Source organism: Equus asinus, chromosome 6 (genome assembly GCF_041296235.1).
Source record: "Equus asinus isolate D_3611 breed Donkey chromosome 6, EquAss-T2T_v2, whole genome shotgun sequence".
Classification (NCBI taxonomy): domain Eukaryota; kingdom Metazoa; phylum Chordata; class Mammalia; order Perissodactyla; family Equidae; genus Equus; species Equus asinus.
The window spans coordinates 7333868-7348946 of record NC_091795.1 but is presented as its reverse complement, the minus strand read 5'-3'; positions in this window follow the sequence as shown (position 1 = coordinate 7348946).

Here is a 15079-nt window from a genome sequence, read left to right as displayed (position 1 = left end):
TTTACTGAGACAAGTCTTAGAAGGGGTTGGTACTTTAAACCCTAGCTAGAATACAAGATATGATGGAAATAGACTTGGTGAGAGAGTAGGAAATTTTTTTGGACTGGTTCTGGGTAATGTCACTATCTAGCTGTGTGACCTTTGGCTATCCCATGCTTAAGTCCCTCAGTGGTAAATGAGAGTAGTTAGACTACTAGATGACTGTCAACACCAATATAACTTCAAGTTCTGATTGACTTAGCTGTAGGAATAAATCGGGTTCATATAAATAACACGACTGAATGTAATAATCATGTCATGGCTTTGTTTGTCTTGTTGATACCAGATAGTAGCAATGACTTATCAATAGGTTTGGCAATAAGTTTAACAAACACTGGCATATTTGTTACAGTAGCTTTGTACTGCTGGATCATTCTCATAGAAGAGAGATCTATTATCCTACTATATCTATGACTGTATAAGTAAAAAACAGCAAACAGAAACACAATTCACCTCTTCTAGTTTCTGTTAAAAAAATCCATATAATGTAAAAGTAGCATAATTTATAAGGTAGACTCAATTAATGAATGTAAACTATGCCCACTAAAAACATAGAAAACAACTTTATATCACTAACTCCCCCATACAGTGTAATTATATTGTCATAAAAACTGCAATAAAAATCAAATAATTTAAATGATAGAGTATAACATGCTTGTATGAAATAAATCTAGAAAAAGAAAGAGAGAGAGAAAATTTCCCCAACAAAAATAAATCTAAAAAAATATATCTTGAATAAATATTTGGCCAAAGAGAAAATAAAAATAAAAATTGTAGAATAACCAGAAGGTAGTTAAGTAAGTAATTGGGATGCTGCATGTTGAAGTATACAATAAGTCAGATAAAACAGTGCTCAGAGGAAAAACATCATTCCTTAAATACACATGTTTAAAAAAGAAAGAATGAAAATAAGTGAATTTAGTAGATCCCATTTCAGATGTTAGAAAAATAATTAAAATAGCCTTAAGGAAAACATTAAAAAATGAATTAAAGTAAAAAGCATACTTAAACCAAAGAACTGTTTCTTAACAAAACAATGAACTAAATAAAACATTAATTTAAAAAGAGAAAGACTCAGGTAAAACATGCAGACACAACCTAATAAATGGCACAGAAGAAATAATTACAAATAAGAAATTTAAAAACTTCTTATAGTTTACTTTGCTTTACAAAATCCAGTTTGATATGGGAAGTCTATATGGCATAAATAACTTTCAAAGAAAATATAACTTAGCAAAACTGACCCCAGGTGGACAGGTTCTCAAAAATAATTAGTTCAGTTCCTACATGTAAAGAACTTGTAAGTCATAATTATTGCACTCAGAAAAAAATATTGAACAACTAAAAATCAATATCTTTTCTTAAATTCATAAGAGATTTGAGATCAAAGATCAAACATCCATCCAAAAGCTGGAGAAACAAAGTGAATACAGAGAATTAAAGCTGAGATCAGCTGACCCAAAGCAGAAGCCACTAGAGCCAACAACTGACAAGAACATTCACATGGCCATTCTGATGAATTTTTAGATCCAGTGTGGACTAGCTTGAGAACTAAGAACTGTTGGGGCTCAGTCTTTGTGGGGGGAAGGGGCACACTTTTGTGCATTTTACCTCCAGAATTAGGAAATTCTATGAAATTTTCATAATGAAGATTGGAGGAAAACACCCCTCATGTTTCAGTCAAGGGAAGGAAAACAATCTTATCTATATGAGAACAAAGATAGAATTACGTTAGACACCTCATCTTTGAAATTGTAATCACATAAGCTAGAAGGGAGTTAAGAGAAATATATTTTAGATATTGATGGGAAAAAACTCCACCAATTATGTATCCACTGAAATTATCCTTCAAAAGTGAAGGAGAAATAAAGACTTTCTCAGATGAAAATGGCATAGAACAGAAACTTGGGTCTAAATAAAGAAAGTAAGAGCATAAGGGAAGGAATAAATGAACATAAATATAAATATTTTTACTTTTTCTTATTTTTAGATGATTTAATAGATAACTGTTCAAGTAATAATAGCAAAAATGTTTTGGGTAATTATAGCATATGGATAAGTAAAATAAATAACAGTGATGTTATAAGGGATGGGAGAGAAGAATTGGAGATACTCTACTTTAAGACACCTGCATTAATCATGAAGCAGTGTAGAATTATTTGAAAATACACTTAGTTCTAAATGTATATTGCAAACTCTAGGGAAACCATCCAAAAAATATTTATTTGTTTGTTTGTTTGTTTATTTATTTATTTTTGCTAGGAAGATTCACCCTGAGCTAACATCTGTGACAATATTCCCCTGCTTTGTGTGTGGGATGCCACTACAGCATGGCTGATGAGTAGAGTAGGCCTGTACCCAGGATCTGAACCCACAAATCCAGGGCCACCAAATCAGAGCACACAGAACTTTTAAACACTGAGCCATGGGGCTGGCCCCTTATCAAAAATTTTTAGAAGTATTTTTGATATGTTATGAGAGGAGAGAAAAATCAAATCATATAAAATGCTTAATTAAAACCAGAGAAGACAGAGAAAAGAGGGGAAGATTTTTTAAAAACCCAAGTTCAACAAATAAAAACATTACAAATGTGGAAGACATTAATCGAACCATATCTATAATCACTTTAACTGTGAATAGTCTAAATACACCTATTACAAGATAAAGATTGACAAAGTGGATAAAAACATCAAACCTCAACTACATGTTTTCTCAAAGAAACTCACTTTAAATATAAATACACAGATAGATTAAAAGTAAGCAGGTAGAGACAGATATATCATGCTAACTAACACTAATTAAAAGAAAGCTGCAGTAGCTTATTAATTTTAGATAAAGTACAATTCAGAATAAGGGAAAATTATTAGTATTAAGGGGAGTATTAGATAATGATTAAGGGGTAAATTCTCCAAAAGGACATAACCATCCTTAACATGTACGCACCTAATGACAGAGTGTCAAAATAGGTGAGGCAAAAACTGATAAGCCTGGAGAAATAGACAAATCCACTATTCTGGTTGGAGATTTCAACACACCTCTATCAGTAACCAACAGATCTAGCAGGCAGAAAGTCAGTATGGATATAGCTGAACTGAATCAATCAACTGGATGTAATTGACATTTATTGAACATGTTATTCATCAATCAACTGGATGTAATTGACATTTATTGAACATGTTATTCAATAACAGCAGAATACACATTCTTCTCAACGTATATGGAATATTCACTAAGGTAGACCACATTTTGTGTCATAAAGCACAGCTAAAAATTTTTAAAGAGTAGGGGACGTCAGCAACAGGCAGAGTGAGCTATTCTCTTCATCTATCCCCCTTTTGAACTACAACTAAATTGACATTCACTGACCAACTGAAAAAGCCCACACAGTATGACAAGATGCCTGAGAGACACATGAAGCTATACATCTGAGGGTGGATGGACTGGCCCCCCAGGAAGTGGCAGAGAGAGATGAGCTTGCCCTGTTCTCCCCCGGTAGTCCTGTGCATGCACACAAACACTTGCCAACCTGGTACAAGCGCTTGGAAAGTAGGAACACACAGCAGGGCAACCATAAGAGGAGGCGGTGATAATCCTTAGCCCACACTCATGGTCATTCTCCCAGCATGGAGAGGGAGCCCACCACACCCCTGTGCCACCAAGGAGCAGCCATAGCTTGAGTCCCAGTGAGGAAGTCCTGCTCCCCAAGCACAGTAGTCCTGTTGCCAACCACAAACTGTAAACAGAGACCTCAGCATATCTACACACTGGGGCAAGCATTTCTCAGGCACATGCTCGAGTGTTCACAGTGCTGCTGAACCCCAAATGTGTGAATGAGTCCTGGGTGGCTGCAGGAATAGGCACACAGCATTGAGCCCACTGGTGATCACATTCTGGGGGGGGGGGGGGCGGGGAGGGGAAGCTCAGAGTGCCCCTGAAGTACCAAAGAGTGGTGCTAGTCTAGCAAGGACAGTTCACACAAGTGCCTCAACACACTCCAAGCTGGGACAAGCACCCATAACACCCCTACAGCTTCCAAAAGATGGAGTGGGGACCTCTGCATCCTAAGAGTACCACAAATGCCTCAACAAAAGATTAGTTCATCAAATACCATGAGAAACTGAAGCAACAATTCAGACCAGACGGAAAATGACAGTTCTCCAGAAACCAACACTGAAGACACAGAAATATACAACTTAAATGACAGAGACATAAACACACCCATCATAAGGAAACTCAATGTCTTATAAGAAACATGGAAAGACAATTCAATAAGCTCAGCAATAAAACAAATCTCTTCACCAAAGAGATTTAAACTATAAAAAAAATCAAGCAGAAATTCTGGATATGAAAAACACAATTAATGAAATAAAAAACAACCTAAAATCATTAAGAAATAGAACTGATCTTTAGAGGAAAGAATTAGTCTTCTTGAGGATAAAAATATAGAAGTTCTATAGGTGGAGGAGGAGACAGAACTAAGATTTTTTAAAAATGAAGGAATTCTTTGAGAAACATCTGACTCAATTAGGAAAAGCAACATAAGGATCATAGGTATTCCAGAGGGAGAAGCGAGGGAGAAAGCAGCAAAGAGCTTGTTGGAATAAATAATTGCTAAGAACTTCCCAAACCTTGAGATGGTTTCAGATTTACAGATAAATGAAACTAATTGAACACCCAACTTCATCAACACTAAAAGACCTTCTCCAAGGCATATAATAGTAAAAATGGCAAAAGTTTGTGATAAAGAAAAAATATTAGAAGCGGCAAGGCAGAAGAAAATAAACTACAAAGGAAGCTCTATCAGGCTTTCAGTGGGTTTCTCAGCAGAAACCCTACAGACTAGGAGAGAATGGAATGATATATTCAAAATATTGAAAGACAAAATCTTTCAGCCAAGAATAATATATCCAGCAAAACTTTCCTTCAGATATGATGGAGATATGAAAGCTTTTCCAGATAAACAAACGCTGGGGGAGTTCATCACCACTAGATCTCCCCTACAAGAAATAATCAAAGATACCCTCACACTGGCAACAAAAAGGCAAAGGTCTACAAAGCTCTGACCAAGGAGATAAATAGACAGACATGATCAGAAACCTGCAGCTCTCTACCAGAACAGGGAGACAAAGGTTCAATTACAACTTAAAAGAGAAAGGGAAAGAAAGCATCAAAAGTAATGATAAACACTTCAACTTAGCCACAAACTCACAAAATTAAAAACAGAACAATTTGTAACAGCAATTAATCAGAAGGCAGAAGAAAGCGAAGGGATCTGCTTAGATTAATGGAGATAATAGGTTATAAGAAAATGGACTATGTCATCTCCAATATCTCTCATACAATCCTCATGGGAACTACTAAACAGAAAACCAGAGCAGAACCACAATTCTCAAAAAGACAGAAAACTGAGAAATCTCTCTCAGAAAACCAACAAAATCAAATGGCAGGTCAGAAATACAAAGGTGGAAAAACAGTGGAAACACAGAACAACCAGAAAACAAGAGTTTAAATGGCAGCATTAAGCACTCATATAACAATAACCACTTTAAATGTAAATGGATTGAACTCCCCAATCAAAAGACACAGAGTAGCTGGATGGATTACAAAACAAGACCCAACAATATGCTGCCTCCAGGAAACGCACCTCAGCTCCAAAGACATACATAGGCTTAGAGAGAAGGGTTGTAAAACTATACTCCAAGCTAATAGCCAACAAAGAAATCAGGTGTTGCATACCTTTATCAGACAAAGCACACTTCAAGTTAAAAAAGACAAAGAGAGATAAAGAGGGACAGTATATAATGATAAAAGGGACATTCTACCAAGAGAACATAACATTTATTAATATATATGCACCTAACAGAGGGGCACCAAAGTACACAAAACAATTATTAACAGACCTAAAGGGAGAAATTAACAGCAACACAATAACAGTAGGGGACCTCAACACCTCACTTACTTCAATGGACCGATCATCCAGACAAAAAGTGACCAAGGAAATAGTAGATTTAAATGAAGCACTTGACCAGATGGACATAATAGATATATAGAGAGCATTCCATACAAAACCAGCAGAATAAACATTCTTCTCATGTGCCCATGGAACATTCTGAAGGATAGACCATATATTGGGTAACAAGGCAAGCCTCAATAAATATAAGAAGATTGAAATCATCCCAACCATCTTTTTTGACCACAATGCTATAAAACTAGAAATCATCCACAAGAACAAAACTGGGAAAGTCAAAAATATGGGAGACTAAACAACATGCTATCGAACAACTATTGGATCATTGAAGAAATCAAAAGGAAAATTAAAGAATACCTGGAGACAAATGAAAATGAAACTACAACATATCAACTCTCATGGGATGCAGCAACAGTGGTCATAAGAGGGAAATTCATAGCAATATAGGCCCACCTCAACAAGAAAGAAAGATCTCAAATAAGTGACCTTAAAAAGTATCTAACACAGCCAGAAAAAGAAGAACAGACAAAGCACAAAGTCAGCAGAAGGAAGAAAATAATAAAAATCAGAGCAGAAATAAATGAAATAGAGACTAAAAAAAAAAAAAACAGTAGAAAGGATTGATGAAACTAAGAGCTGGTTCTTTGAAAAGATAAACAAAATTGTCAAACCCTTAGCCAGACTCACCAAGAAAAAAAAGAGAAAGCTCAAATAAATAAACTTAGAAATGAAAGAGGATAAATCACAACAGATACTGCAGAAATACAAAGGATTATAACAGAATGCTATGAAAAAGTATATGCACATAAATTTGATAACCTAGAAGAAATGGATGAATTCCTAGACTCATACAAAACTGAATGAAGAAGAAATAGAGAATCTGAATAGAGCAATTACAAGTACAGATATTGAAACAGTAATAAAAAATCTCCCAAAAAACAACAGTCCAGGACAAGATAGCATCTCAGGAGAATTCTACCAAACATTGAAAGAAGATTTAGTACCTATCCTTCTCAAACTATTCCAAAAAGTTGGAGAAGATGGAACACTTCTCAATGCATTCTATGAAGCCAACATTACCCTGATACCAAAGCCAGATAAGGACAATACGAAGAAGGAAAACTAAGGCCACTATCGCTGATGAACTTAGACGCAAAAATCCTCAACAAAATATTTGGCAATTTGAATACAGCGATACATTAAAAGAATCATACACCATGATCAAATGGGATTCACTACAGGGATGCAGGGATGGTTCAACATCCACAAATCAATCAATGTGATATACCATATTTAAAAAATGAGGGAAAAAAATCACATGATCATCTCAATAGATGCAAAGGAAAGCATTTGACAATATTCAACATCCATTTATGATAATAACTCTTAATAAAATGTGTATTGAAGGAAAATACCTCAACATAATAAAGGCCATATGCAGCAAACCCACAGCCAACATCATACTTAATGGTAAAAAACTGAAAGCCATCCCTCTGAGAACAGGAACAAGACAAGGGTGCCCACTTTCACCACTCCTATTCAACATAGTACTGGACGTATTGGCTAAAGCAATTGGGCAAGAAAAAGAAATAAAAGGAATCAAAATTGGAAAGGAAGAAGTGAAACTTTTGCTATTTGCAGATGATATGATTCTATATACAGAAAATGCTAAAGAATCCACCAGAAAGCTATTAAAATAATCAACATCTACAGCAAAGTTTCAGGGTACAAAATCAATTTTAAAAAATCAGTTGCATTTCTATACACTACAATGAACTAGCAGAAAAAGAAATCAAGACTAGAATCCCATTTACAGTTAGAAAAAAAAGAATAAAAATACCTAGGAGTAAACTTAACCAAAGAGGTGAAAGATCTGTACACTGAAAACTATAAGACATCATTGAAAGAAATTGAAGAAGACATGAAGAAAGGGAGAGATATGCCATGTGCATGGATTGGAAGAATAAAGATAGTTAAAATGTTCATACTACCTAAAGCAATCTATGGATTCAATGCAATTCCAACCAAAATCCCAACGACATTCTTCACAGAAATGGAACAAGGAATCCAAAAATGTGTATGGAACAACAAAAGACCCCAAGTAGCCACAACAGTCCTTAGAAAAAAGGACAAACCTGGAGGCATCACAATCTCTGACTTCAAAACATACTACAAATCTACAGTAATCAAAACAGCATGGTACTGGCACAAAAGTGGACAAACAGATCAATGGATCAGAATTGAAAGCCCAGAAATAAAACCACACCTCTATAGATAGCTAATCTTTGACAAAGGAGCCAAGAACATACAATGGAGAAAGGGAAGCCTCTTCAATAAATTTTGTTGGGAAAACTGGATAGCTACATGCAAGAAAATGAAAGTAGACCATTAACTTGCACCATAGACAAAAATTAACTCTAAATGGATTAAAGATTTGAATGTAAGACCTGAAACCATAAAACTTGTAGAAGAAAATACAGGTAGTACACTCTTTGACATTGGTCTTAGATATATCTTTTCGAATAACATGTTTACTTGGGTAAAGAAAACAAAAGGAAAAGTTAACAAGTGGGACTACATCAGACTAAAAAACTTCTGCAAAGCAAAGGAAACCATCAACAAAATGGAAAGACAACACACAAACTGGGAGAAAATATTTTTAAATCATTTATCAGACAAGGGGTTGATATCCAAAGTATATAAAGAACTCACACAACTCAAAAACAAAACAAGACAAAACAAAACAAAAAACCAAAAGCAACCTGATCAAAAAATGGGCAGAGGATATGAACAGACATTTTTCAAAGGAAGATAAACAGATGGCCAACAGACACATGAAAAGATGTTCCACATCACTAACCATTAGGGAAATGCAAATCAAAACTACAATGAGATATCACCTTACACCAGTCAGAATGGCTACCATTACCAAGACAAAAACAACAAATGTTGGAGAGGATGTGGAGAAAAGGGAACACTCATATGCTGCTGGTGGAAATGCAAACTGGTGCTGTCAACTATGGAGAACAATATGGAGATTCCTCGAAAAATTAAGAATAGAAATACCATACGATCCAGCTATTCCACTGCTGAATATTATCCAAAAGATTTGAAGTCAATGATCCAAAGAGATTTATGCACACCTATTTTCATTGCAGCACAGTTCACAATAGCCAGGATGTAGAAACAACCCAAGTGCCCTTCTACAGATGAATGGATAAAGAAGAAGTGGTATATATGTACAATGGAATACTACTCAGCCACAAGAAAAGGTAAAATCACCCCATTTGCAACGTGGATGGACCTGGAGGGTACTACACTAAGCATTTGCAACATGGATGCACCTGGAGGGTACTATGCTAAGCGAAATCAGCTAGACTGAGAAAGACAAACACCATATGATTTCACTCATGTGTGGAGTATAAACAAACACATCGACAAAGAAAATAGTTCAGTGGTTACCAGGGGAATGGGGGTGGGCACAGGGGTTGAAGGGGAGCACTTATGTGGTGACAGACAAACCATAATGTACAACTGAAATTTTACAATGATATTAACTATTATGAATCTCAATAAATAAAGAAAAATTTTTAAATCCAAAAAAATTTTTAAAGAGTACAAATCATAACAAGTTTTCCCTCAGACCAAAATGGAATTAAACTAGAAAACAATAAGATAAGAAAATGAAATAAATGCTACACAAACTGCTGAGGAAGAAATAAAACTGACTGCTCATAGATGACATGCTTTTATATGTAGAAAAATACAAAATTGACTAAACAAACTCTCCTGTAACTAATAAGTGATTACAGGAAAGTTTCAGAGACAGGGTTAACATTCAAAGTTAATTTTTACACAGGATCACTTTGAGTTGTAGGTGACTCTGTGGATGGAAAGAAATATGATTAATTTGAGGATTGATAAACTGTAAGAATTATAAAGAATTTTGTTGCAGAGAAAAAAAATTCAAGTAAGACAACTTAGAGTAAGGAGACTCTGTGGCAAATGAGCAGAGCCATCACAAAGTAACCCTGGGAATTAGTGGAATCAGCTGGCAACAAGCCAGCCAGTTGGGATGGGAGTGATGGGGGTGCCTCCCTGCCTCCATTGGAAAGGTTATAAAATCGCTCAAGCCGCAAGTTTCCAGGAGCTGGGCAGCTGTCCTTTCAGTCAGTCCTAGAAACAGCTGGCACCCAAATCCAGACAGTCAGGCCCCAAGACGTCCGTTTCCCTACTGCCAGATTTGCTTTCTCAGCCTGCAGTTTAAGAGATACCTCCAAAGGGGGAGGGCTCTTTGCATTAGAAAGAAGTAGATTGTGTCCAGCGGATGTCCTAGCCCCGTGTGCATGTCTGTGGGATAATGACAGTGTAGGGGATGGGTGATGTAGCTACATCTCTGCTTTATCGACCTTCGCCTAGTGAGTTTTCCCTTTTCTCAATAAAGCCTATTTCTTAACCCATGCTGTGTGATGGTGTGATGTTGAGGAATTTGTTCTGCCCTCTTGCATGACAGATGGTAGCCCTGGAGGCACCCTCCTGATGCAACATGTGTGCAGCCTTCCCCAAGAGCTATGTTTGTCAGATCCTGAGTGACATTGTCTCTGTTTCTTTCATTTTTCATCTTAGTGCAGTTTGCTGCTCTTGGTAGAGTCTGGCAACCTGTAAGCATCTTCCTGCAAAACGTAGCTGGTGAATAGATAGCACAAGTTCTAATCACAGCTCCACAAGCTGAGTAAGGAGCAAAGACTCTCCAGTATGTAGATACTTGGCTTCCATGGTCATGCCATGCATGACCTCCAATTTAAGGCAGAAAACACATCTCTTTTGTGTTCTATTTGCCATTGAAAGTGGCAAAACCTCATGGAAGAAGGTTTCTGATTGGTTAGTGGGTTGTTTAAGCAATCTGTGACTTGAGTTGAAACAAATATTCATTTGTTCAGTTTAATGGATATTGTAAAGCAGAATATATCATCTCTCTATACCTTTCTGCTATTCTGTCATTTCTGTTTCTTTTGGACAATGTAAACGTTAACTAGTATGTTAAAAATGGCTGTATTTGAGACAGAGTTTGAGAGATTTATTTCGTTATATTGTAAAAGAGATAGTTCTTTATACTAAGGTGGCCATCATCAGTTTTATTCAGCAAGAAAACAATGAAACAATGACTCCTTTAGAAAGTCTTCAAATAGTGGATTTGAAACTTTTGTCTTTCAAAATTTAATGGAAAGAATACACTTTTCTCTTTGATCAATCATGGATGACTTAGCCCTTTTTTGCTACAGTCTTTGAAAATCCTTCAGTGTAATTTCCATTATGTTCTTAATACCTTTAGACATTAAAGAGATTAAAAGAAAGAGAAACGATTTTTTTCTCTTCTGTGTCAAGCATATTAGATTGTTTGGAAATAGCCTAAGAAAAAGTAATTGAGAGAGGCTACCTTTACCAGAGTTAAATAACTTTGTCATGATATAATCTTCAACAATGGAACTTTTAAAATATTTGTCAGATTACCATAGCTATAAATTGGATTTAACAACAACAAAAAATAGAAAGATATGTAACTCAGTAATAAGATTAGCTTCCCAGGAAGGTGTTTTTACTAGCTTTAGAGACCGTGGGAAAAATGTAAGATAACATTACCAGAGTTCTAGAAGGCTTTTCATTCATATTTGCTTTCTAAATTAAAAGTAGGCATCAACTATGCAAATTTAAAGATTTACCAAGCCAAATCAATTTTCTACATTTAGAAACAATAGAAATTCAGTTTAGTTTAATAAATTTTAAAGTGAAGGGGTGGGGGGCAGTTTAGCTGGTTTTCTGATTTTTTTTCTTCTACTCCTCTCTCTCATTTTTCATACCCAATTGTTTTCTCCTGCTTTTCCTTTGCCTTTTGCGTTATATTATCTAATAGATCATTTTTCTAAAAGTTGACCAAATACAGTCTCTTATTTTTATTTCAAAACAAAGTAAACTTTGTTCTAAAGTTTTTAACAACAAAACACTGCAATAACATTTGTGTTATCTAAGGAAACTAATGCATTCAATTTCATTGCCCAAATTAAGTTAAATACAAACATTACTTTTCAGAAATATAAGGAAAAAGGCTAATATCGTTTTATATTAACCTTTCTAATTACCTTTTATTATAATTTTATATACGTAGAAACACCTCCACAAATCGTAAGTGTATAGTTCAGTGAATATTCACAAAGTGCATACACCTGTGTAATCACAGATGAGGAAACAGACAAGCACCTCAGGAGAACCCCTGTGCTCTCCCACGATATATCCCTACCCTTCACGAGTGCTAAACCCAATCTCGACTTTGCTTGGATTAAATTAACTTTGCCAGCTTCTGTAATTCAGAACAATGGAATCATTGCCTATATATTTGTTTGTCTTTCTTCTTTCATTCAACATTATGTTTGCATGAGATGAACTGATGGTTTTGCAACTTTTGTTTCTAATATAGTATTCCATTTTATAATATACTACAGTTTACATATTCTTTCAACTGTTAATGCATATTTTGGATATTTCTATGTGTAGCTATTAAAAATGTATGTATACCTTTCAGTTGGGTATATATCTAGGAGTAGAATTGCTGGTTCATTTACTTGATGTTGCCAATAGCTTTACAAGTGATTTTACCAATTTTCACAGCAAACCAGCAGTGTATGAGAGGGTAATTTTTCCATGTCTCACCAATACTTGGGACTTTAGTCTTTTTAATTTTAGCCAATTTTTGTGGTATGTAGAGGTACGGCATTGTTTCAATTTGCATTTCTCCAATAACTAATGCAATTGAGCACCTTTTACATATGCTGCTAGGCCATCTGGATGTCCTGGCTCTTTTAAGTTCTTATTTAAATTTTTTGCTCATTTTTTATTGTATTATCTTTTTTTCAATATTTATCTATAGTTCTTTTAAATTCTGACAATGAGCCTTTTGTTCAATATTTATTTCAAATATTTTCTCTCATTTTTTGGATTGCATTTTAATTTTTTAAAGGTATATTTTGATGAGCAGGAGTTCTTAATAAAGTCCAACTTATTAATATTTTCCTTTATGATAGTGCTTTTTGGGTCCTATTTTGGAAATCTTTCCCTATCCTAAGGTTGTGAAGACAATGTCTTATTTTATATAAACTTTGTTTTACCTTCTATCTTTGAATCTAAATTCACAATGGAATTATTTTTTATGTGTATGATGCAAGTAGTGGTCAAGAATCATTTTTTAATAAATCAATATATTTAATTTTTAGAGCAGTTGTAGGTTTACAAAGATATTGAGTAGAAAGTGCAGAGTTCCCATATGTGCCCTTATCCCCCCTCAGATTCTCCTAGTCTAATATCTTCCAGTACAGGGACATTTGTTACAACTGATGAGCCGATGCAATGTTGCAGTAATATAATAATTACAACAATACTGTATTATCAGCTAAGGTCTATAGTTCACATTAGGGTTCACTCTTGATGTTGTGCATGCTATAGATTTGACAAATGTACGTGAATCCACCAATATAGTAACACAGAGAAGAGTTTCCTGCCTCTAAAAATCCCCTGTGCCTCACCTATTTATCCTTCACTCCCTCTCTCCCTCTGAATCCCTGGAAGCTACTGATCTTTTACTGTGTTTCTACTTTTGCCTTTTCCAGTATGACATATGGTTAAAATTCTACAGTATGTAGCCTTTTAAGATTGACTTCTTTCACTTAGCAAAATGCATTGAAGTTTCCTCCATGTCTTTTTTGCAGCTTGGTAGCTCATTTCTTTTTTTCGCTAAATAATATTCCATTGTATGGATGGACTACAATTTGTTTATCTGTTCAATACTGAAGAACATTTGAATAGCTTCCAAATTTTGGCAATTATGAATAAATCTGCTATAAACATTGCTGTACAGTGTTTTGTGTGGATATGAGTTCTCAGCTCCTTTAGGTAAATACAACGAAGTGCAATTGCTGATCACAGGCTAAGAATATGTGTAATTTTGTAAGAAATTGTCCTCCAAAATGACTGAACCATTTTCTACTCCCACCAGCAACAAATGAGAATTCTTGTTCCTCCACATACTCACCAGCACCTGGTGTCATCAGTGCTTTGGATTTTTAGCCATTCTTACAGGCATGTAGAAGTGTCTCGTTGTTTTAATTTGTAATTCCTTAATGATGTATGCCATTGAACATCTTTATATATGTTTCTTTGATGAGGTGTCTCTTCAGATATTTTGTCCATTTTTCAATATGGGTCGACTGTGTTTTTTTATTGTTGAGTTTTGTGTTATTTTTATATTTTACATTTAGTCCTTTACAAGATACGTGTTTTGGAGAGATTGTTTTACCCAGTCTGTGGCTTGTCATTTCATTCACTGACTGGTGTCTTTTGCAGAGTAGACATGCAGGATTTTTTTTTTAATTAATTTATTTTTATTTTTTGAGGAAGATTAGCCCAGAGTTAACATCTGCTGTCAATCCTCCTCTTTTTGCTGAGGAAGACTGGCCCTGAGCTTACATCCATGCCCATCTTCCTCTCCTTTATATGTGGGACACCTGCCACAGCATGGCTTGCCAAGCGGTGCACAACTCTGCACGCAGGATCTGAACCGGCAAACTCTGAACGTGCGAACTCAACTGCTGTGCCACTGGGCCGGCCCCTAGACATTTTCAATTTGAGTGAAGTACAACTTATCATTTTTTTCTCTCATGGGTCATACTTTTAGTGTTATATCTTAAAAGTCATTGCCAAACCCAAGGTCACCTGGATTTTCTCTTAGGTTATCTTCTAGGGTTTATAGTTTTAAGTCTATAATCTATTTTGAATTAATTTTTGTGACAGGTGTAAGGTCTATGTCTAGACTCATTTTTCTGCACATGGATGTCCAGTCAGGATTCACTTCTTCCCCCGTATGTGTATCCAAATACCCAGTGCTGTTCATTAGTAACCAATTACAGTGTTTTCTGGTTTATCTTCCTACTTTTCCTCATGCATAAGTGAATAGATTCATGCATGTTTCCTTATACTGCCTTCATTATTACATGAAAAGTAGCATACTACAGATGGATTTTTGCA